The sequence below is a fragment of the Henckelia pumila genome, chromosome 4, assembly GCF_033568475.1.
Source record: "Henckelia pumila isolate YLH828 chromosome 4, ASM3356847v2, whole genome shotgun sequence".
NCBI lineage: Eukaryota > Viridiplantae > Streptophyta > Magnoliopsida > Lamiales > Gesneriaceae > Henckelia > Henckelia pumila.
In genome coordinates, this window is record NC_133123.1 from 9837753 (window position 1) to 9861203 (window position 23451).

The 23451-nt window shown below is 40.5% G+C and overlaps 3 pseudogenes; all 3 read right to left on the bottom strand.

Moving 5' to 3' along the window:
* Nucleotides 1–2051: 2051 nt before the first annotated feature.
* LOC140860462 (protein OCTOPUS-like) lies at nucleotides 2052–3609 on the bottom strand (annotated as a pseudogene).
* On the bottom strand, nucleotides 3463–6972 carry LOC140861771 (uncharacterized; annotated as a pseudogene).
* Nucleotides 6973–9480: 2508 nt separating this feature from the next.
* LOC140861773 (uncharacterized) lies at nucleotides 9481–23138 on the bottom strand (annotated as a pseudogene).
* Nucleotides 23139–23451: the final 313 nt, after the last annotated feature.

A 23451-nucleotide genomic window follows, 5' to 3' on the forward strand; every position in this document is an offset into this window, starting at 1 on the left:
TTTTCATCAAGAAAACAACATCGGGATGCGTGATTATTGCTGTATATGTTGATGATTTAAACATCATTGGAACGAATAAAGAAATTCAAGAAGTGATGTTATACTTGAAGGAAGAATTTGAAATGAAAGACCTTGGAAAAACCAAGTATTGTCTTGGTTTACAAATTGAACAAAAAGAATGTGGAATTTTTGTTCACCAGTCTAATTATACAGAGAAGGTCCTTAAACGTTTCAATATGGATCAATCAAATCCTTTAAGTACTCCAATGGTTGTCAGATCATTGAATATAGAAAAGGATCCATTTCGTCCATGTGAAGATGATGAAGTTGTTCTTGGTCCTGAAGTACCATATCTAAGTGCCATTGGTGCCCTTATGTATCTTGCAAATTGCACTAGACCAGACATATCTTTTGCAGTAAATTTATTGGCAAGATTCAGTTCATGTCCAACGAAGAGGCACTGGAACGGAATTAAACATATATTCCGTTATTTACGAGGAACGACGGATTTGGGACTTTTGTATCCAAAAGATACAAATCAGAGAATAATTGGTTATGCTGATGCTGGATACTTATCTGATCCACATAAGGCACGTTCCCAAACCGGATATGTATTTACTCATGGAGGCACTGCAATCTCTTGGCGATCACAGAAACAAACACTTGTTACAACTTCATCAAATCATGCCGAGATTATTGCACTACATGAAGCAAGCCGTGAATGTGTCTGGCTTAAATCAATGACTCGGCATATCCAAACTTCTTGCGGATTATCAGTGGACAAGAATCCAATCACACTGTATGAAGATAATGCCGCATGTGTTGCCCAAATGAAAGAAGGATACATCAAAAGTGACAGAACTAAACATATTTTTCCTAAATTCTTTGCATACACTCAAGAGCTGGAGAAGAATAAAGATATTGATATCTGTTACATTCAATCAAGTGAGAACTCATCTGATCTCTTCACAAAGGCACTTCCCACGGCGATATTCAGAAAACACATTTATAATATTGGGATGCGCAATCTACGAAATATGTGAAGAATCATTCATGTTGACATCAGGGGGAGTTTACGTGGCTGCACTCTTTTTTTCTTACTATGGTTTTTGTCCCAATGGGTTTTTCCTAGTAAGGTTTTTAACGAGGCAGTATACAACACGTAATGGAGATAGTCATTCTATCATGATCATCATCACAAGGGGGAGTGTTGAAAATATATATAAATATATATTATTATTTATTGTTGAATGTTGAAGGTTGAAAGTTGAAAATTGAGTTGTAAAATATTGAAAATTAGTGTGTGATGATGTAATTAATGATGTATTAATTTTTGACTAATCTCCAATTGAGATCTATAAATAGGTCTCTCCATTTGTGTAGAAAAACACAATTGTGAAGAGAGAAAAATTTTATAAAGTGTAGAATTTGATAAATTTTGAGTTTTTGAGTTTTTACTTTTTACCGTAAATTTTTACTTTTTCACAACAACACCTATATTTTTTAGGAAATTTTACATTATTTTTTAATCAAACTAAAATATTATCATATATATTAATGAGAGATGGATTTTAATTTCAGAAAATAAATTCTTAAAAAATGATTATAACTTTGAGTGATATGACCCACAAATTATAAATTGATTATATGTACTCACGTGCGACGCACGTGCTTTTTACTAGTAGCAGTAAACTAGAAAATCTACAAATGTAACAACCCACAAAATTTTTTAAGAAATAGAGATTCAAGTCACAAGATAGCTTTTTAAAATAAAAAAAACAAAGTCACAACATAAATATATATAGGAAAAATTGATAAATTGGTCCCGTAAGTTTATCACTTTTGAATTTTGGTGCGATATCTTTGTCATCTTTGATTTAAGTGCACTATCTTTAAATTGTTTAGGAATTTAGTCTTTTTTTTTTTTTTATCATAATTGCCGATTTGGCATGTTTTCTGGATGACAATGAAGAATTGAACATGTGTTTTGGCCACATCATACATACACGTGGAATTTAATGTACACATCATATAATTTATTACAGAAAAACTTAAAACCCTTCCCTCAAAGAGTTTGAATTCGAATCCCTCAACCTCGTTCCCCAACTACCACTTCTGTCCCTTGAAAATAGTCGACAGTAGTGGGTGAGACCTTCGCATTCGAAACCATCTTCAGTTCATCAATCTCAGCTACCACGGCGGCCGCAGTCTTCCTAATCAAACTAGACCTATCAAGACTCTTCCTCCTTTTTTATGAAGAGTCAGGAATAATACTCTTTGGTCTGCACAGACTCTCCAGGCACACCCTCATCTTCATTTGCAAAATTTCTTGATGGCTTCTCAACTGGAATTTGCATGTCCGAGCATAACACGTGCACAGCAGGGGCATCCTCCATCACATAAAGCATAGGTGCCATTCTAGGAAAACTCCTCCAAATTAGTCAATCACATATCCATCCCAAGAAGCTCGAGGCCATCAAAGGAGTATCTAGGATCATCAAAACTGATTCTCCCAACATCTAGAGAAAACCGGGGATCGGTGTCACAAGACCTCCTCCCAAATCCATAATCAGCAATCTCAGACCGTGTCTCCCTACACTATCTCGAAATCGGTTTCTCGACAAGTAATGTAGCTATGATTTTGCCACTATTACTTCTTCACCTTTTGCTTTTGTTTCCACTTCTGCCATTTCTTGCTGAAAACAGAGGCTGCAGCCCAAAAACCCCCACTTGAACTCTTCTTCTCCTGACTATCAAGATTTATATGGTCTTTCATAGGCTTCAAATTACTCACACTGATACACAACACCTCTTCTTCCACAATCTCACTACCATTCACCTCAACCTCAACCACATTTCTCAAATTTTCCAAATCGGAAACTTGGAAGGGTATAATTTCATCTACATCTACACCACCACCAGAATCATCCAATAACACAACACCATCCTCCACATTTTCAAGATCATTAAAATCTTCCTCGTTTTCTGTTTTCTCCAAACGGGCATTCATTATACAAGATTCGATTTTTTGGCTACTCAAGAGGTTTTGATGAGAAGAAGATGATGAAAACAGAGGCTGCTCAAAAGTTAGGTTTAAAGCTTCGTTCTTGGAAGCAAAAAAAAACTTCATGCGACGCAGATCGGGTAAAAACGACTTGTGATTCGGGGCCTTATTAACTGGCTGCGGAGGAGGAGGTGGAGGAGGAAGGACGATGTTTGCTTTCGACGCCGACGAGAGAAGGGAATTTTCTTGGGCCGATGCGTATGAGAGAGGGGAGAAGGGTTTATGTTTTCTGGAATAAATAATAAATAATATGACGTGTATATTACATTTTATGTGAACGTGTGATGTGGCCAAATCACCCGTTCAATTCTTCATTGTCAACTAGAAAATATGCCAAATCAGCAATTAAGATAGAAAAGGACCAAATTTTTAAATAATTTAAAGATAATGGACTTAAATCAAAGATGACAAAGATATCGTACCAATATCCAAATGTGGTAAACTTACGGGACCAATTTATCAATTTTCCCATATATATTCTGCACAGGTAGAATTCTAAATTCGCAAAGATTATAAACGATGGAGGACCGATCATTGTTGGGCATCAGCCTCACATTTGAAGTTGGTAAGATTCACACAACACATAAGCTAAGTTGCTTATTCCATCAGATAACCAGAAGAACATCTCTGATCTTGCACAATTCACCAGCAACATTTGACATCGACATTCTGTCTCTTGGTGCTTCTCTTGAACAACCCACTCCAATGTGTAATACAGAAACCACACACTCTTTCTTTCTATCAGTCATCTCCTTTTCCATCAGAATCATGAGAGGATCCACCATTTCCATCGCGCGGTCTGGAAGAGCGTTACCAACCAAACTGTGAAGATTTACCCCATCGCAGAATTCATCGTCAGTTGGTTTTTTATTGGTAAACATCTCCAGCAGTAGAATGCCATAGCTGTATACGTCTCCTTCCGTCGAAAAGGAACCACCCGTGCCATATTCTGCAGATGCTCCAACATACAAAATCCAACAGTGTACTAATACGTAAAGATTGTTTTTTTAACAAAACAAAAAATAGACAACATATTTAACTTAGTGTTCCATGTTTATCATTCTGTTTCAGCGTCGGGGAGGAACACTAGAAGAATTCATTAGTTACAAATGCACAGAAGAGGATAGATTGAAGTAAGTAATACCTGGAGGAACATAGCCTACCGTACCCTTGATCGCGATTGAGTTGCTGTTTTGATGCGATGGAACTATACTCGAAACTATCTTGACCAAGCCAAAATCACCCACATGAGCGTTCATGTCTTGATCCAAAAGAATATTACTCGGCTTCACGTCACCATGAACTATAGTTGAATCAGAACCTACGTGCAGATACTCAAGTGCATGAGCAACATCGATGGCGATTTTGAGCCTCTCAATCATGTTAAGGCTCCTGGATACTGCATCGATATCGTGCTCCTCTTGCTCTCTATTCCAGTGCAACCACTTCTCCAAACTACCATTAGGCTGAAATTCATAAACTAGTGCTTTGAATTCATTTTGGTGATAATCCACACTGTCGCAAACGCTCAATATTTTCAACAAGTTTCGATGCTTCAGGCCTTTAAGTGCATTGCATTCCGCCACAAAGCTCTTACTGGCTCCTCTGACAAAAAGATTAAGCACTTTCACTGCAACAGTTTTCCGTCCGTCCTCGAGAATCCCTTTATAAACAGATCCAAATCTTCCGGCACCAATCAAGTTCTCTTCGGAGAATCCACCAGTGGCTTTTAGGAGGTCTGTGTAAGAAAGTCTCATAAATTGAGCTCCAATGAGTGATGCCACAAGAGAAGAGGGCTTTTTTGTGGTCCTTTTTCGTCGGTAGACGTATATGAGAAAGCATAATGCAAATGCAAAACCAATGCCTCCAGCAACCGGAATCAAGATTTTCTTTAGGGTTGACATGTTTTCCTTGGAGGGCTTCGGAGAAGAACAAGGGGGGAGTTTCAACTCAGGAACTCCACCACACAATTCCTTGTTCCCATAGAGTGAAACTTTTGTCCTGTTCCTAAATACTCCTTGTGTTGGGACTTCACCTTGTAGTCTATTGAAAGACAAGTTGAGGTTTTCTAGATCAGCCAGATTCACCATGACAACCGGGATTTTACCGGACAAATTATTGCGTGAAAGATCGAGCTCCAGTAAACCCCTCAAAGCACTAAGGTCCAGGGGAATCTCTCCTTGAAGCAAGTTACCCTGCAGATAAAGCCCTTGCAGGCTAGTGCAATGGCTAAGAGAGTTTGGAATTTGTCCTGATAGGCTATTATCTGACAAGCCTAAGTATGCCAAGTTTACAAGAGAGCCAACATCATCTGGAATAGAACCGGTGAAAGCATTGTTCGAAAGATCAAGAAAAATGGATAACGAAGAAAGCCTCATAATGTCTTCTGGCACAGAACCATTAAGTTTGTTATCAGAAAGAGACAAGGATAACAAGTTGGTGCAGCGACTGAGACTCGGAGGTATACTTCCGGAAAGGTTGTTTTCCTGTAACTCCAAGCGGTTTAGCGAAGTCAAGTTTCCCAGGCTATATGGCATCTTCTCTGTCAACCTATTGGTTCCCATGTAAAGCTCTCGCAAGTTCGAAAGTTCCCCAATGCCGAAAGGAATAGGGCCACTAAGGAAGTTGTTGTTTAACGAAAGACGAGTGAGACGGACAAGGTTTCTAATGCCTGGATGAATCTGACCGTGTATTTGATTCTCTGATATTCTTAGCCAAACCATGTTAGTCGAAAGATTAGCGATCGAGTCTGGCAACGAACCACTGAAAGAGTTTTTACTGAGAACCAATGTTGTAAGGTTGGTGCAATTTGTGAAGGATGAAATGAAACTTATATCATCTCGAATAAGATTAGCTTCAATGAGGAAGGTCACTAGATTTGGAAGCTGGCTCCCAAGATTTTCGGGTAATGGCCCATGAAAGCTATTTGCAGTGAAGTCTAAGTCTTCAAGTAAGGTTGCATTGGCGAGTGAAACTGGGATCTTCCACTGAACATGTTCCCCGCTAAATAAAAGCGCTTCAAATTAGGAAGGGTGAGGCCCATGTTAGCGGGTATAGTTCCTTCGAGCTGATTCATTGCTACTTCGAAATAAGAGAGAGCAGATAAATTAAAAAGACCGGAAGGAATTGTACCAGTCAATCTATTCACGTTTGAAAAAAGATAGTTTAGGTTCCGGAGCTGGGAAAAGGACTCGGGAATTTCTCCTACAAAGTCACAGCTCCCCAAAGATATTTGCCGTAGAGATGTTATGTTGCCAATGGCTGGTGGGATAGAGCCCGAGAGGTTGTTTTTCCCCAAGCCAAGATCTGTGAGCCTGTAAAGATAGCCCATCTCAAATGGGATCGTTCCCGAGAGGCTGTTGTCAATCAAGTTAAGATAACCAAGATTTGAACACTCTGAAATATTTGTGGGTATCGGCCCGACAAAAGAATTGTTACTGAATTCTGCAAACTCCAGTCGCCTTAAGAAACCGACTTGTTGCGGAATTTGGCCGGAAAAGCTATTGTTCCGGAGAGCGATGGCTCTAAGAAAAGAGAGATTACCAATATGAGGTGACAGGGATCCCACCAAGCCCTTAGAAACGAGGCCTATTGCAACAACTCTACTGCGGTGCCTCGTGCCGCAGCGAACACCTTTCCAAGTACAAAAATCCGAGCTTTCGTTCCAAGAGTTTAAAGCTCCAAGTGGATCAGCATTTATGGCAGCTTTAAAGGCCAGCAATGCAAGTAAATCAGTTTCATTACTGGTGCATTTTATTGGTGTAATTCTCAAACAAGTCATGAACCACAAAACCAAGCAAGAAACAACAGTACAAATGGATTTTGCCATATATGTTTGTGTATAGATAATAGAAGAATCACAGCATGAGATTTCTATTTCGTATGCATATATTACCAAAATAATTAGAGCATATGATAGTCATACAACCTGACATGAAGACTTTGCAGTGGGATTTGACTTAAGCATTTCAAGTTAAACGGCAATGTATTTACGTAACTAAAAAATATCAACAAATTTATTACGGCGGTGCCTGTGGGCTTCCTCATTTTGGGATTTTTTTTTTTTTTTTATGGATTTTATGTTGTCCGATTCCCAATTTGGAAAAGTTTTTGTGCGGACATTATTTTGTCATTTAATTTTAATTTTTATATTAAAAAAATATTAGTGTACAATATCTTGGCTTACATATACTTACAATTTCTCTCATTAAATACAAAATTACCCATAATAGGAAATATATATCTAGTTGATCAAGGAAAATTTTGTAATTAATAAAGAAAAATGTAAATCATGGTTTACACTAAAATGTACATGTAACATTACTCTTATATTATAAGATTAAAAACAACCTCAAAAACTGAAGAATGGTTGGGTTTGAATTTGGAATAACTGAGTAGATTGGTTGTTAAAGATCATGGATTTGACCCTAATTTTACCCAAAAATTAGTTCAAGGGAAGAGATTGTCCAAGTCTATATACACATCTCTCAAGATTTAATCCAGTCGACGTGGGACATCTAGCATATTAGAACCAACACTAAATATCCCGAGCTTAAACGTGGTGATCCATTAATCAAGAAGGTTTAATTTTCACAAATAAAAATAATCAATACAAATAGCCAAAGACGAGGCCAAAAAATTTCATTTGGAGGAGAAAATTTCATTATTGCTATTTTCAAAACACCACTAAAATAATAAAAGAATTTTTATTTAACAACGTGTATGTGAATCGGTGGGATAGTAGATTGAATGTATAAATAGAATTGAAGCCTTAGACAAAAAACAGATTTTTTTTAAAGAATGGTCATAAATGAGGGGCTTTGACTAATAAGGCAAAGCCATGAAATGATTTCCCCAATCTTATCACACTTAAATTAGTATGCTCACCATTTTTGACCATCAGCTTCAATCCCAAAGTCTGAAGCCATCTTGTCCAATTACTCTAAAGCAAACTAATGGTTGTATGACTCATGTGATATGTGATCATCTTTCGGGTCAATCTTTTTTCTAAAGCAAACCAAATTTCATTATGACATGAGCATCGTTTGGTTTGAGTGATATGATAAGTAATTCATGGATAAGTAATATAATGTAAATTAAAAATAAATTAGAAAAATTAGTTAATACATTATTTGATTTGATGGATAAATTATAATTTATTTGATTTAATTGATGTAAAATTATTAATTAAAAAATAGATAAATAATATGACGAAAATAAAGCGAAATTGATTGGAATAAGTTATACATAGATTAATAATACATCAAACCAAACAGTGCCGAAATACGTAACCTCGGATCATCAAGCTCCATGAGATCACATCCTTCTCCAGTTCTCCATGCATACACTAAAGAGAATTATGTCCATAGTCCACTTCGAATCAAGTAACCATGAAACAATAATTATAAGATAACATTTTCCCCCGCACACTGCACCAGGCAAAAACACAAACACATAGTAGACAAAGAATGCAAACAGGGCAGAATTTTTTAAGGGCAATTTGCTCAAAAATCCCCAAATGCAAACATATTTTGCTTTGGGGTCCCTAGTCATAAAATATGGTATAAAACAATACAAGATGTGGTACAAAACCATAAAAAATGTGGTACAAATTAACAAAAATTATGGTACAAAAAAGTGGCTAGGGAGTGCAGAGCAAAACATGTTTGCATTGGGGATTTTTGAGCAATTTGCACATTTTTTTAACTTAATTAATTATTTTTTGCAAATTTAAGCTATTAGTTATGATGAACAAATTATATTATTATTTAATTTTAAAATTTATTAAAATACATTGTTATAATTATTTTTGTTGAATGAAAAAATAGATATTTTTGTCCGTCCAAATGAAATTTACCGAAATATCATCTTATGATAATTTATGAAATGAATCAAGAGTTATTTTCTCGTCTACTAAAATGACCATACATTATTATATTGTACTAATATCTTATTGCACACGTTGCATTCTTATACAATTGAAAATTTTCATAATGATAGTTCTTTGTTATTTTCACATTAATAAATTTTCATATTATTTTTTATTAAAAGTGCTAAAGTCGTATAACAATTTAAAAATATAGATCAAGATAATCTTAAAATATAGATAAAAACATGATTGTAAGACTTAAAAAAGCCCGTTTCAAACAAAAATTATCAATAAAATTATATAATGAGAATATAATTATAATTTTAAACAAAGTTCATCAAATCAATTAAAAGTTAGTATCGGCACCGAATCCTACTTTCATCGTATAGTAATATATGGTATAGTAAGATATATAATTTACAAATGTAACAACCCACATAATCCACAAATTACAGAATTATTTTTCAAAAGTCACAACATAAGCATATTCGACACAAGTAGAATTCAAAATTCCCAAAGATTATAAACGGTGGGTATTGGCCTCACATTTGAAGTTGGCAAGATTCACACAACACATGAGCTAAGTTGATTATTGCATCAGAGAACCAGAAGAACATCTATATCTGATCTTGCACAATTCACCAACAACATTTGACATCAACATTCTGTCTATTGGTGCTTCTCTTGAACAACCCACTCCAATGTGTAGTACAGAAACCACACACTCTTTCTTTTTATCAGTCATCTCATTTTACATCAGAATCATGAGAGGATCCACCATTTCCATTGCGCGGTCTGGAAGAGCGTTACTAACCAAAATGTGAAGATTTACCCCATGGCAGAATTCATCGTCAGTTGGTTTTTTATTGGTAAACATCTCCAGCAGTAGAATGCCATAGCTGTATACGTCTCCTTCCGTCGAAAAGGAACCACCGGTGCAATATTCTGCAGATGCTCCAACATACAAAATCCAATAGTGTACTAATAGGTAAAGATTGTTTTTTTTAACAAAACAAAAAATAGACAACATATTTAACTTGGTGTTCCTTGTTTATTGTTCTGTTTCGGTGTCGTGGAGGGAACACTAGAAGAATTCATTAGTTACAAATGCACAGAAGAGTATGGATTGAAGGAAGTAATACCTGGAGGAACATAGCCTACTGTAGATACCATTTTAAGATAATAATATGTTAAACATGATTAAGGGTTGGTATTTAACCAATTTCGGAGTGTTATTGGACTTCAGAAGTAAAATTTGGGCTTTTTCATTTTGGGCCGGATAGTAAGTTCCGATCCCGGATAGTAAGCTCCGATCCCGGATAGTAAGCTCCGATCGGAACGGAAGCTCCGATCCTGGAACGGAAGTTCCGATCCCCAGCTGTCAAAAATGATCGATGACTCAGTTGCGAGTTTTGACAAGTGTCGGTCATAGAGCAGATCGGAAGCTCCGATCGTAGATCGGAAGTTCCGATCCTGGCGTGGCAGACATGCATGCAATGAGCTGGATCGGAAGCTCCGATCCCGAAATCGGAAGTTCCGATCCTGGCCGAGAAATTTGGCTATAAAAAGGGCCGTTCAGGGTTCATTTTCAATTACGAATTCCCGAGTTTCCTTCTTCAGTTATATAGTGTGAGATATACACTTGAGGGCCCTATCGGTTATAATAGAGGTTCTGGAATAACCAAGGTGTGGTTATAGTCATCCGGGACTAGCGACTCCAAAGGGCTAACTACGGACGAAGATATGGTCCGGGAATCTATTTAAGTTTTGGGAGTACTTATTAGCTTAGTTAAGACTTATAGAATTTATGTAGTGATACGATGAATTTTTGAATATAGGCTTGGAACCTAGGATCTATTATACTTGAACTAGACTAGAGGTACGTACACATTGACTGAGATTGCCAGCGAGTATACATGTTTATATGTTGCATTTATTTGGCATTATTATATGGCATGATGTATGATTTACCGTTTTCTATACTCATATGTCATGTGCATATACACGTTGAGCCTATTCTTTGTTATACCTGATTATAGAGCCGCTCAGCTCTATACTCGATAGTCTGTCACTGAGGGTACCGCGACGGCGGGGGCATTTATGTCTGTCTACTCTGGTGTACTAGACGAGTGTGGTTGCACCCAGAGGTTGATCCGTGCGGTGGCAGCACTCATATGGCGCCGGTTCTGAGCATGACTTTTCAGATGACCCTGTACCAGTCATCATGTTGCATGCATTATATACATATGTTTACTCATGTCTATGTACTGGGCGTAGCGCTCACGTCCTAGTTGTTATCTTGGACACCCTATTCCATGAGGCAGGTCGCAGGATGGACGGAGCTGGTAGTTCAAGGCAGGACTAGGGAGCAGGAGCTTTGAAAGTTTTTTATACAGCACGATTTATTAGCTGTATAATGTTTACTTTTAAGAATTTCGATATGGTTGTATCACTACAGATTTAAGCCTGGATTATATTACTAAGCTGATATGTAAATTATGGATTATGTTTCCGCACGTTTTTACTCTGTTAAGTATTTTGCTGTATTAAGTTTAATGCATGCTATTAGTTGCCAGTTAGTAGGTGATTCCATGCAGGGTCACTACATTTTTGGTATCAGAGCCAGGTTTCGATCCTGGGACCCATCTATGCAGTTGATATGTCCATGAGTAGTACGGGTATTGATCAGCTACCGGTTGTCAGCGAGTTTCCTGACGTATTCCCTGATGAGATTCCTGGTTTTCCTCCGGTTCGAGAGGTTGAATTTGGTATTGATCTAGTACCAGGAACTACGCCTATATCCCGAGCACCTTATCGTCTGGCACCGTCAGAGATGAGGGAATTGAAACAGCAGTTGCAAGATCTACTTGATAAGGGATATATTCGTCCGAGTGTTTCTCCGTGGGGAGCACCTGTTTTGTTTGTCAAGAAGAAGGATGGATCGATGCGATTATGTATTGATTACAGGCAGTTGAATCGTGTCACCATCAAGAATAAGTATCCTTTGCCGCGAATTGATGATCTGTTTGATCAACTACAGGGTACTTCTGTTTATTCGAAGATAGATCTGAGATCTGGATACCATCAGATGCGGGTACGAGACTCAGATATATCTACGACTGCTTTCAGGACCAGATACGGGCATTATGAATTTCTGGTGATGCCATTCGGTTTGACGAATGCACCGGCAGTCTTTATGAATCTGATGAATCAGATATTTCGAGATTATCTGGATAGATTTGTCATCGTCTTTATAGATGATATTCTTGTTTATTCTCATAATAAGGATGAGCATGCACAGCATTTGAGAATTGTTCTACAGACGTTACGAGATAAGCAGCTATATGCGAAATTAAGCAAGTGTGAATTCTGGCTTGATCGGGTAGTATTTCTCGGTCATGTGATTTCTAATGAAGGGATATCTGTTGATCCTAATAAGATAGAGGCAGTGATGAACTGGTCTCGACTGACGACGGTTGCTGAGATTCGTAGTTTCTTGGGTCTAGCGGGATATTACCGTCGGTTCATCGAGAATTTTTCACAGTTGGCCAGGCCTTTGACTCAGCTTACACGGAAAGATGTTGCCTTCATTTGGTCCTCGGATTGTGAGGAGTCATTTCACGAGCTGCGTAGACGTCTTACTACTGCACCTGTGCTAGCTCTACCTTCTGGATCAGGAGGTTATGTTGTCTATACTGATGCCTCTGGTCAGGGGTTAGGATGTGTTTTGACACAGCATGGACATGTTATTGCCTATGCTTCTCGACAGTTGAAGTCGCATGAGAGTAATTATCCAGTGCATGATCTCGAGTTAGCCGCCATTGTATTTGCGCTCAAGATTTGGAGACATTATCTTTATGGCGAGAAATTTGAGATATTTACGGATCACAAGAGTTTGAAGTATTTATTCACTCAGGCAGAATTGAATATGCGACAGAGACGCTGGATGGATCTCCTGAAGGATTATGATTGTGAAATCAAATATCATCCAGGTTCTGCTAATCTTACTGCTGATGCCTTGAGTCGGCAGGTGAGACTGTCTGCACTTCAGACTATGAAATATCTCATATGATTCAAGAATGCTGTTCATTGAGTTTTACGCTCAAGCACAAGAAAGGGAGGAATGAGATTCGTTTGTATACTATTCTATCTGAGCCAACATTGTATTCTCGAATCAGAGATGCTCAGATATCTGATGTTAAGACTCAGCGATTGGCACGTCTAGCCAATGGAGTTAATACATCTGGATTCCATTTTCAGGCAGATGGTTTATTGTGCCTATCCAATAGAGTGGTTGTACCTAATGTTGCGGAGCTCAGGAATGATATTCTATCTCAAGCTCACAGGAGTCGATTATCAGTTCATCCTGGAAGTATGAAAATGTATAAGGACTTGCGAACTAGATTCTGGTGGAAGGGAATGAAGCGAAGTGTTTATCAGTTTGTTTCGAGATGTTTGGTTTGTCAACAGGTCAAAGCTGAACATCGACGACCAGGTGGATTACTGCAGAATCTTGAGATTCCCGAATGGAAGTGGGAGCACGTGACTATGGATTTTGTCACCCACTTACCTATGACGTCACGTCAGTGTGATGCTATTTGGGTCGTTGTTGACCGTTTGACGAAATCAGCACACTTTATTCCTTATAACCGGGAGTATTCTTATGATCGCATGGCACGCTTATACATCCAGGAGATTGTGCGATTACATGGGATTCCAGTGAGTATCGTCAGTGATAGAGATCCGCGATTTACTTCACATTTTTGGGGTAGTTTTCAGCAGACGTTGGGTACCACTCTGAGTTTGAGCACGGCGTATCATCCGGAGACTGACGGGCAGTCAAAGCGCACTATTCGTACGCTAGAGGATATGCTACGTTCTTCTGTCATGGATTTTGGTTTATCTTGGTAGGATCAGTTACCTTTGATTGAATTTGCCTACAATAACAGTTATCATCGTAGTATTGATATGGCACCTTTCGAGGCATTGTATGGTCGACGATGTCGTACTCCGTTATTCTGGAATGAAGTCGGGGAACGGCAAGTCGAGGGTCCTGAATTGGTGCAGCAGATTGTAGACAAGGTAGATTTGATCAAGCATAGGATAAAAGTTGCTCAAGATAGACAAGCCAGTTATGCGAATATTCGCCGCAGGCCACTTCAGTTTGAGCCTGGTGAATATGTTTTTCTGCGAGTATCACCTTTTAGGAAGGTGATGAGATTTGGTGTGAAAGGCAAGTTGTCTCCTCGTTACATTGGGCCTTTCCAGATACTGGAGAAGATCGGAGATGTTGCTTATCGTTTGGCTTTACCGCCATCTCTTTCCAGTATACACAATATTTTTCATGTGTCGTTGCTTCGACAATACATAGCTGATGAATCTCATGTGATTCAATCTACTGATATTCAGCTAGAGCCAGATCTGTCTTTTGTTGAACGACCAATCTGTATCCTAGACAGGAAGGAGAAAGTTTTTCGGAACAAGACTATACCACTTGTGATGGTACAGTGGCAGCGCCGAGGCGTTGAAGAAGCAACTTGGGAAACTGAGAGTCGTATGCGAGCAGAATATCCTGAGTTGTTTGCTTTGTATTTTTGATTACCATATAAGATGTAATTACCGTTGTTGTAATAAGACATGGTTTGATGTTTCATATTATTATCTTTATTATCTTTAGATGTTATTTCGCGGACGAAATATCTAAAGGTGGGGAGAATGTAGTAACCCAGATACCATTTTAAGATAATAATATGTTAAACATGATTAAGGGTTGATATTTAACCAATTTCGGAGTGTTATTGGACTTCAGAAGTAAAATTTGGGCTTTTTCATTTTGGGCCGGATAGTAAGTTCCGATCCCGGATAGTAAGCTTCGATCCCGGATAGTAAGCTCCGATCGGAACGGAAGCTCCGATCCTGGAACGGAAGTTCCGATCCCCAGCTGTAAAAAATGATCGATGACTCAGTTGCGAGTTTTGACAAGTGTCGGTCATAGAGCAGATCGGAAGCTCCGATCGTAGATCGGAAGTTCCGATCCTGGCGTGGCAGACATGCACGCAATGAGCTGGATCGGAAGCTCCGATCCCGAAATCGGAAGTTCCGATCCTGGCCGAGAAATTTGGCTATAAAAAGGGCCGTTCAGGGTTCATTTTCAATTACGAATTCCCGAGTTTCCTTCTTCAGTTATATAGTGTGAGATATACACTTGAGGGCCCTATCGGTTATAATAGAGGTTCTGGAATAACCAAGGTGTGGTTATAGTCATCCGGGACTAGCGACTCCAAAGGGCTAACTACGGACGAAGGTATGGTCCGGGAATCTATTTAAGTTTTGGGAGTACTTATTAGCTTAGTTAAGACTTATAGAATTTATGTAGTGATACGATGAATTTTTGAATATAGGCTTGGAACCTAGGATCTATTATACTTGAACTAGCCTAGAGGTACGTACACATTGACTGAGATTGCCAGCGAGTATACATGTTTATATGTTGCATTTATTTGGCATTATTATATGGCATGATGTATGATTTACCGTTTTCTATACTCATATGTCATGTGCATATACACGTTGAGCCTATTCTTTGTTATACCTGATTATAGAGCCGCTCAGCTCTATACTCGATAGTCTGTCACTGAGGGTACTGCGACGGCGGGGGCATTTATGTCTGTCTACTCTGGTGTACTAGACGAGTGTGGTTGCACCCAGAGGTTGATCCGTGCGGTGGCAGCACTCATATGGCGCCGGTTCTGAGCATGACTTTTCAGATGACCCTGTACCAGTCATCATGTTGCATGCATTATATACATATGTTTACTCATGTCTATGTACTGGGCGTAGCGCTCACGTCCTAGTTGTTATCTTGGACACCCTATTCCATGGGGCAGGTCGCAGGATGGACGGAGCTGGTAGTTCAAGGCAGGACTAGGGAGCAGGAGCTTTGAAAGTTTTTTATACAGCACGATTTATTAGCTGTATAATATTTACTTTTAAGAATTTCGATATGGTTGTATCACTACAGATTTAAGCCTGGATTATATTACTAAGCTGATATGTAAATTATGGATTATGTTTTCGCACGTTTTTACTCTGTTAAGTATTTTGCTGTATTAAGTTTAATGCATGCTATTAGTTGCCAGTTAGTAGGTGATTCCATGCAGGGTCACTACACCTACGGTACCCTTCATCGCGATTGAGCTGCTGTTTTGATGCGATGGAACTATGTTCGAAACTATCTTGGCCAAGCCAAAATCACCCACATGTGCGTTCATGTCTTGATCCAAAAGAATATTACTCGGCTTCACGTCACCAAGAACTATAGTTGAATCGGAACCCACGTGCAGATACTCGAGTGCATGAGCAACATCGATGGCGATTTTGAGCCTCTCGAGCATGTTTAGGCTCCTGGATTCTGCAGCATCATGTTCTTCTTGCTCTGTATTTCGGTGCAACCACTTCTCCAAACTACCATTAGCATGAAATTCGTAAACTAGTGCTTTGAATTCATTTTGGTTATAATCAACACTGTTGCAAACGCTCAATATCTTTAACAAGTTTCGGTGCTTTAAGCCTTTAAGGGCATTGCATTCCGCTGCAAAGCTCTTAATGGCTCCTTTCACGAAAAGATTAAGCACTTTCACTGCAACAGTTGGCTGTCCGTCGTCAAGAATCCCTTTGTAAACAGATCCAAATCTTCCGGCACCAATCAAGTTCTCTTCGGAGAATCCACCAGTGGCTTTTAGGAGGTCTGCGTAAGAAAGCCTCATAAACTGAGCTCCAATGAATGACGCCACTAGAGAAGAGGGGTTTTTTATGGTCATTTTTCGTCGATAGACGTATATGAGAAAGCATGATGCAAGTGCAAAACCAATGCCTCCAGCAACCGGAATCAAGATTTTCTTTAGTGTTGACATGTTTTCCTTGGAGGGCTTCGGAGAAGAACAAGGAGGGAGTTTTAACTTAAGAACTCCACCACGCAATTCCTCGTTCCCATCGAGCGAAACTGCTGTCCTGTTCCTAAACACTCCTTGTGCTGGGAGGTTGAGGTTTTCTAGATTCAGATTCCCCAGGAAAACTGGTATTTTACCGGACAAATTATTTCGTGAAAGATCGAGCTTTTGTAAACCCCTCAAAGCACTTAGGTCCGGTGGAATCTCCACTTGAAGCAAATTGCCCTGCTGATAAAGCACTTGTAGGATACTGCAACCGCTAAGAGACTTTGGAATTTGTCCCGATAGCCCATTGTTCGAACAAGTCTAAGTTTGCAAGGTTTGTTAGAGAGCCAACATCATCTGGAATAGAACCAGCGAAAGCATTGTTTGAAAGATCAAGAAACATGGATACTGAAGAAAGACTCATAATCTCTCCAGGTATGTAACCATTAAGATTGTTATTAGAAAGATTCAAGGATAACAAGCTGGTGCAGCCACTGAGACTCCGAGGTATGCTTCCCGAAAGGTAGTTATCTTGTATTTCCAAGTGGTTTAACGAAGTCAAGTTTCCCAGGGTATATAGTATCTCGCCTGTCAACCTATTGGCTCCCAAGTAAAGCTCTTGCAAGTTAGAAAGTTCCCCAATGCTGAAAGGAATAGGGCCGCTAAGGTAGTTATTGCTTGATGAAAGACGAGTGAGACCGACAAGGTTTCTAATACCTGAATGAATCTTTCCGTGTATTTGATTTCCCGATAGACTTAGCCAACTAATTTCACTCGAAAGATTAGTGATTGAGTTTGGCAACGAACCACTCAAAAAGTTATGACTGACAACAAAATGTCTGAGGTTGGTGCAATTTGTGAACGATGATATGAAACTTATTTCATCTTGAATATTATTATATGCAATGAGCAAGTTTCTTAGATTTGAAAGGCTTCCAAGTTCTTTGGGTATTGGCCCATGAAAGCTATTTGCAGTCAAGATTATGTTTCCAAGTAAGGTTGCATTTGCGAGTGAAATTGGAATGGTTCCACTCAACTTGTTCATCGCTACATTAAGAAACATCAACTTAGGAAGTGTGAGGCCTATGTTAGTAGGCATAGGTCCTTGGAGTTGATTAAGTGAGACATCGAATAAAGAGAGGCTAGATAAATTAAAGAGACCGGAAGGAATTGTACCAGTTAAACTATTAGTGCTTAAAAGGAGATATTTTAGGTTCTGGAGCTGGGCAAATGAGTCGGGAATTTCTCCTGCCAAGCCACTTCTCAGCAAAGAAATTTGTCGAAGAGATGATAGGTTGCCAATGATTGGTGGTATAGAGCCGGAGAGGTTGTTTTTCCCCAAGCCAAGATCTCTGAGTCTGTAAAGATATCCAAGCTCAAATGGAATCCTTCCCGAGAGGCTGTTGTCAATCAAGTTAAGATAAACAAGATTTGAACATTGGGAAATGTTTGTGGGTATCGGGCCGACAAAAGAATTGTTACTGAATTCTAAATACTCGAGTCGCCTCAAGAGGCCAACTTCTTGTGGAATTTGGCCATAAAAGCTATTGTTTTGGAGATTGATCTCTCTAAGAAAAGATAGATTACCAACATGAGGTGAGAGTGATCCCTCCAAGCCCCGTGATATTCCTCAATAATGTGATCTTCTTGGATGAGCTGGTGAAACTCCTCCAACAAAAAATGATCTGCTGCTGGCTTGAAACCACGAACAAGAGTGTTAAACGGGGGCCGGAAGGTATTTCGGCGTATCCACTCCGACACTCAAGTCAGATACTAGGATAGCGAAATATAGAGAGTGGTGTGTGCACACGAGTGAGAATTAGGATCCAAGTAATGAAAGTGAACCTGACATTTATAGGAGTGAGCTCCGGATTTAACGCTTACCTTTCTTATCAAGAACCCGAGAATCTCGGGATCACGATCCCAAATATTTAGGCTGAGATCTCTCCCGAATCTTGTCTAATAAATGAAATAATAATACGCTTAATCTGAGCTGAACTGCCCTATAAAGACTAACAGGTAGATTAGTGTGTGAGCTGACGTTGCACCTCCAAGCTCACCATCTGCTGAGCCGAGCTCCCAAACTTCCATACAGCCGACCTTTCCCGAGTATTATAATGACCTCCTAAATATTTGCCGAGCTGACCTTGAGAGCTCACTTGGGCTGACCCGACCTCGGGAGCTCACTCGGGGTCGACCTGAACAATAACACCAGAGCGTTGTTGGCAAGCTTTGTCGCGCTGACCATAGGAGCTCACTTGGGCCGACCCGACCTCGGGAGCTCACTCGGGGCCGACCTGAACAATAGCACCAGAGCGCCGTTGGCAAGCTTTGCCGAGCTGACCTTGGGAGCTCACTTGGGCCGACCCGACCTCGGGAGCTCACTCAGGGCCGACCCGACCTCGCTCCATAGGGTCATCGAAGGAAGATGCGAGGGATATTTTCCGAGCTCCCAAGCTCCTGAGCTTCCGAAGTCCCGAGCTTTCGAGCTCACTAGTCCGAGCTCCCGAGCCGACCTAAAATAGATGGTGGGGGAGCTTAGCCGAGCTCCCTAACCAACCTGAAGCTGATAATGAGGGCTTTCAGACTTAGGGTCATCGATGAGCTGAGCTAGTTTCTTTCCGGGGTATCACAAGTCCCTCCCCTAGAAGTCCAACTGAGGTCGAAGACTCAAATTTCGTTAAGTTTTTATTTCGAGATGACGCTAACCAATTCCGAGCCGAGCTCTTAGAGCAAACATGATAGAACTCAAATAATCCTTGAAGCTGAGCCGATCTCCTGAGGTGAGAACCATAAACACAGAAATAATACTAACACTTGAGGATGAGCCGAGCTCCTGACTGAGCAAAATCAACATCAAAATAAATGTTAACACTTGAGGATGAGCCGAGCTCCTGACGTGAGCATAATAAGCACTGAAATAATGCTTACACATGAAGATGAGCCGAGCTCATGACGCGAGTGTAATAAGCACTGAAATAATGCTAACACATGAAGATGACCCGAGCTCCTGACTGAGCAAAATCAACATCAAAATAAATGTTAACACTTGAGGATGAGCCGAGCTCCTGACTGAGAAAAATCAACATGTTAACACTTGAGGATTGTCGAGATCCTGACGTGAGCATAATAAGCACTGAATAATGCTCACATGAAGATGAGTCGAGCTCGTGACGTGAGCATAATAAGCACTGAAATAATGCTAACACATGAAAAATGAGCCGAGCTCCTGACGTGAGCGTAATAATCACTGAAATAACGCTAACACATAAAGATGAGCCGAGCTGATCTGGTGAAATCAATATGAAGTATCATGTCACATTTGCTGGGGCGCTTGAGTAGATTTAGTCTTTTGAGCTGAGCTGAGGTCAGGGGCCAAGCGTGGCGTGACCAAGGTGGTGCTTCATTAGTAGATCAAGTATTTTGAGCTGAGCCGAGGTCAGAGGCCAAGCGCGGCGTGACCAAGGTGGTGCTTTAGATCAAGTTTTTTGATCTGAGCCGAGGTCAGGGGCCAAGCATGGCGTGACCAAGGTGATGCTTGAGTAGATCAAGTCTTTTGAGCTGAGCCGTGGTCAAAGGCCAAGCGTGGCGTGACCAAGGTGGTGCTTGAGTAGATCAAGTCTTTTGAGCTGAGCCAAGGTCAGGGGCCAAGCGTGGCGTGACCAAGGTGGTGCTTTAGATCAAGTTTTTTGAGCTAAGCCAAGGTCAGGGGCCAAGCGTGGCGTGACCAAGGTGATGCTTGAGTAGATCAAGTCTTTTGAGCTAAGCCGAGGTCAGGGGCAAGCGTGGCGTGACCAAGGTGGTGCTTCATTAGTAGATCAAGTATTTTGAGCTGAGCCGAGGTCAGGGGCCAAGCGCGGCGTGACCAAGGTGGTGCTTTAGATCAAGTCTTTTGAGCTGAGCCGAGCCGAGGTCAGGGGCCAAGCGTGGCATGACCAAGGTGATGCTTGAGTAGATCAAGTCTTTTGAGTTGAGTCGAGGTCAGGGGCCAAGCGTGGCGTGACCAAGGTGGTGCTTGAGTAGGTCGTCTTTTGAGCTGAGCCGAGGTCAGGGGCCAAGCGTGGCGTGACCAAGGTGGTGCTTCATTAGTAGATCAAGTATTTTGAGCTGAGCCGAGGTCAGGGGCCAAAAGCGGTGTGACCAAGGGCTTTCTGAACTTTATGATATAAGATAAATCAACTAAATCTTTGAATTCAAAACAAAATGTTCTCCAAAATTAATTACAAAATAACGACAATAAAATGATAATATTTGCGCAAACTATAAGCACTTCAAGGCCTCTTCAATATTTTCCTTTCGAATCTTCTAAGTAATATGCATACGAGCTAAGCTATAGGCTCAACTTTCTAACTTTTAAAATTGAACACATAAATCTGAGCTGAGCTAATGTGTAAGCTCAATTTTGAAATTTGCAAACCTGAATCTGATCTCAGCGAAAGTGTAAGCTCAACTTCACACCTTGTAAAATTGAGAACACCTGAATCTGAGCTGAGCTAAAGCTTAAGCTCAACTTCGTAACTTGCAAACCTGAATTTGAGCTGAGCTAAAGCGTAAGCTCAAATTCGTAACTTGCAAACCTGAATCTGAGCTGAGCTAAAGCGTAAGCTTAACTTCATACCTTGTAAAATCGAGAACACCTGAATCTGAGCTGAGCTAAAGCTTAAGCTCAACTTCGTAACTTGCAAACCTGAATTTGAGCTGAGCTAAAGCGTAAGCTCAACTTTGTAACTTGCAAACCTGAATCTGAGTTGATCTAAAGCGTAAGCTCAACTTCATACCTTGTTAAATCGAGAACACTTGAATCTAAGTTGATCCCGCGAAGTCAGCTCAAAATAACCTGTAAAACTTGTCACCACCTGGTGTCTTATCCGAGCTCACACCATCTCCAACATGTTAAATATGTCGAGCTGCCAACCTCCGCTTTTCCGACCTAATACATGTGGCGAGTCAACCTGCCATGGTGGCCGACCTACCTGAGCATTGGGGTAAGGGTCATCGATAGTATGAGCTGATCTAAAGCTAGTTTGGCCATGTTGCCTATCCAAAGCTAACGTCCCAACATATCAACGTCTTATTTCAGATTTTCCACAGACGACGCCAATTGATATTCCTCAATAATGTGATCTTCTTGGATGAGCTGATGAAACTCCTCCAACAAAAAATGATCTGATGCTGGCCTGAAACCACGAACAAGAGTGTTAAAGGGGGGCCGGAAGGTATTCCGGTATATCCCCTCCGACGCTCAAGTCAGATGCTAGGATAACAAAATATAGAGAGTGGTGTGTGCACATGAGTGAGAATTAGGATCCAAGTAATGAAAGTGAACCTGACATTTATAGGAGAGTGCTCTGGATTTAACGTTTACCTTCCTTATCAAGAACCCGAGAATCTCGGGATCACGATCCTGAATATTTAGGCTGAGATCTCTCCCGAATATTGTCTAACAAATAAAATAATAATACGCTTAATCTGAGCTGAACTGCCCTATAAAGACTAACAGGTAGATTAGTGTGTGAGCTGACGTTGAACCTCCAGGCTCACCATCTGCTGAGCCGAGCTCCCAAACTTCCATACAGCCGACCTTTCCCGAGTATTATAATGACCTCCTAAATATTTTCCGAGCTGACCTTGAGAGCTCACTTGGGCCGACCCAACCTCGGGACCTCACTCGGGGCCGACCCGACCTCAGGAGCTCACTCGGAGCCGACCTGAACAATAGCACCAGAGCGCCGTTGGCAAGCTTTGCCGAGCTGACCTTGGGAGCTCACTTGGGCCGACCCGACCTCGGGAGCTCACTCAGGGCCGACCCGACCTCGCTCCATAGGGTCATCGAAGGAAGATGCGAGGGATCTTTTCCGAGCTCCCGAGCTCCCAAGCTCCTGAGCTTCCGAACTCCCGAGCTTTCGAGCTCACTAGTCCGAGCTCCCGAGCCGACCTAAAATAGATGGTGGGGGAGCTTAGTCGAGCTCCCTAACCAACCTGAAGATGATAATGAGGGCTTTCAGACTTAGGGTCATCGATGAGCTGAGCTAGTTTCCTTCCGGGGTATCACCCTGAGACCTAAGGACTATTGCAACAACTCTACTGCGGTGCCTTCTCCCGCAGCGAATACCATTCCAAGTACAAAAATGCAATGTCTCGTTCCAAGAGTTCAAAGCTCCCAGTGGATCAGCATTAATGGCAGCTTTAAAGGCCAGCAATGCTAGTAAATCTGTTTCATTACTCGTGCATTTTATTGGAGTAATTTTCAAACAAGGCAACCACATAACCAAGCAAGAAACAACACAAATGGATTTTGCCATATATGTTTTGTGTATAGTATTAATGTATTATATTTCTATTTCGTATGTATATATATACAAAATAATTAGAGTAAAGGACCCGACAGGAAGGACTTTGGGGTGGACTTTGAGTTCAGCAGAGTCTCTACGTTACTCAAAAATATCCACAAAGGGATCATTAATTCATTATCAAGGTCTGCCCGTGAGCTTCTCCTTTTAACATATTTCTGTGTTGTCCAATTCCCATGAGAAGCTTACCCCTGCTTTTCGCAATGTTTTTGTACAAACATTTACTTAGGCCCC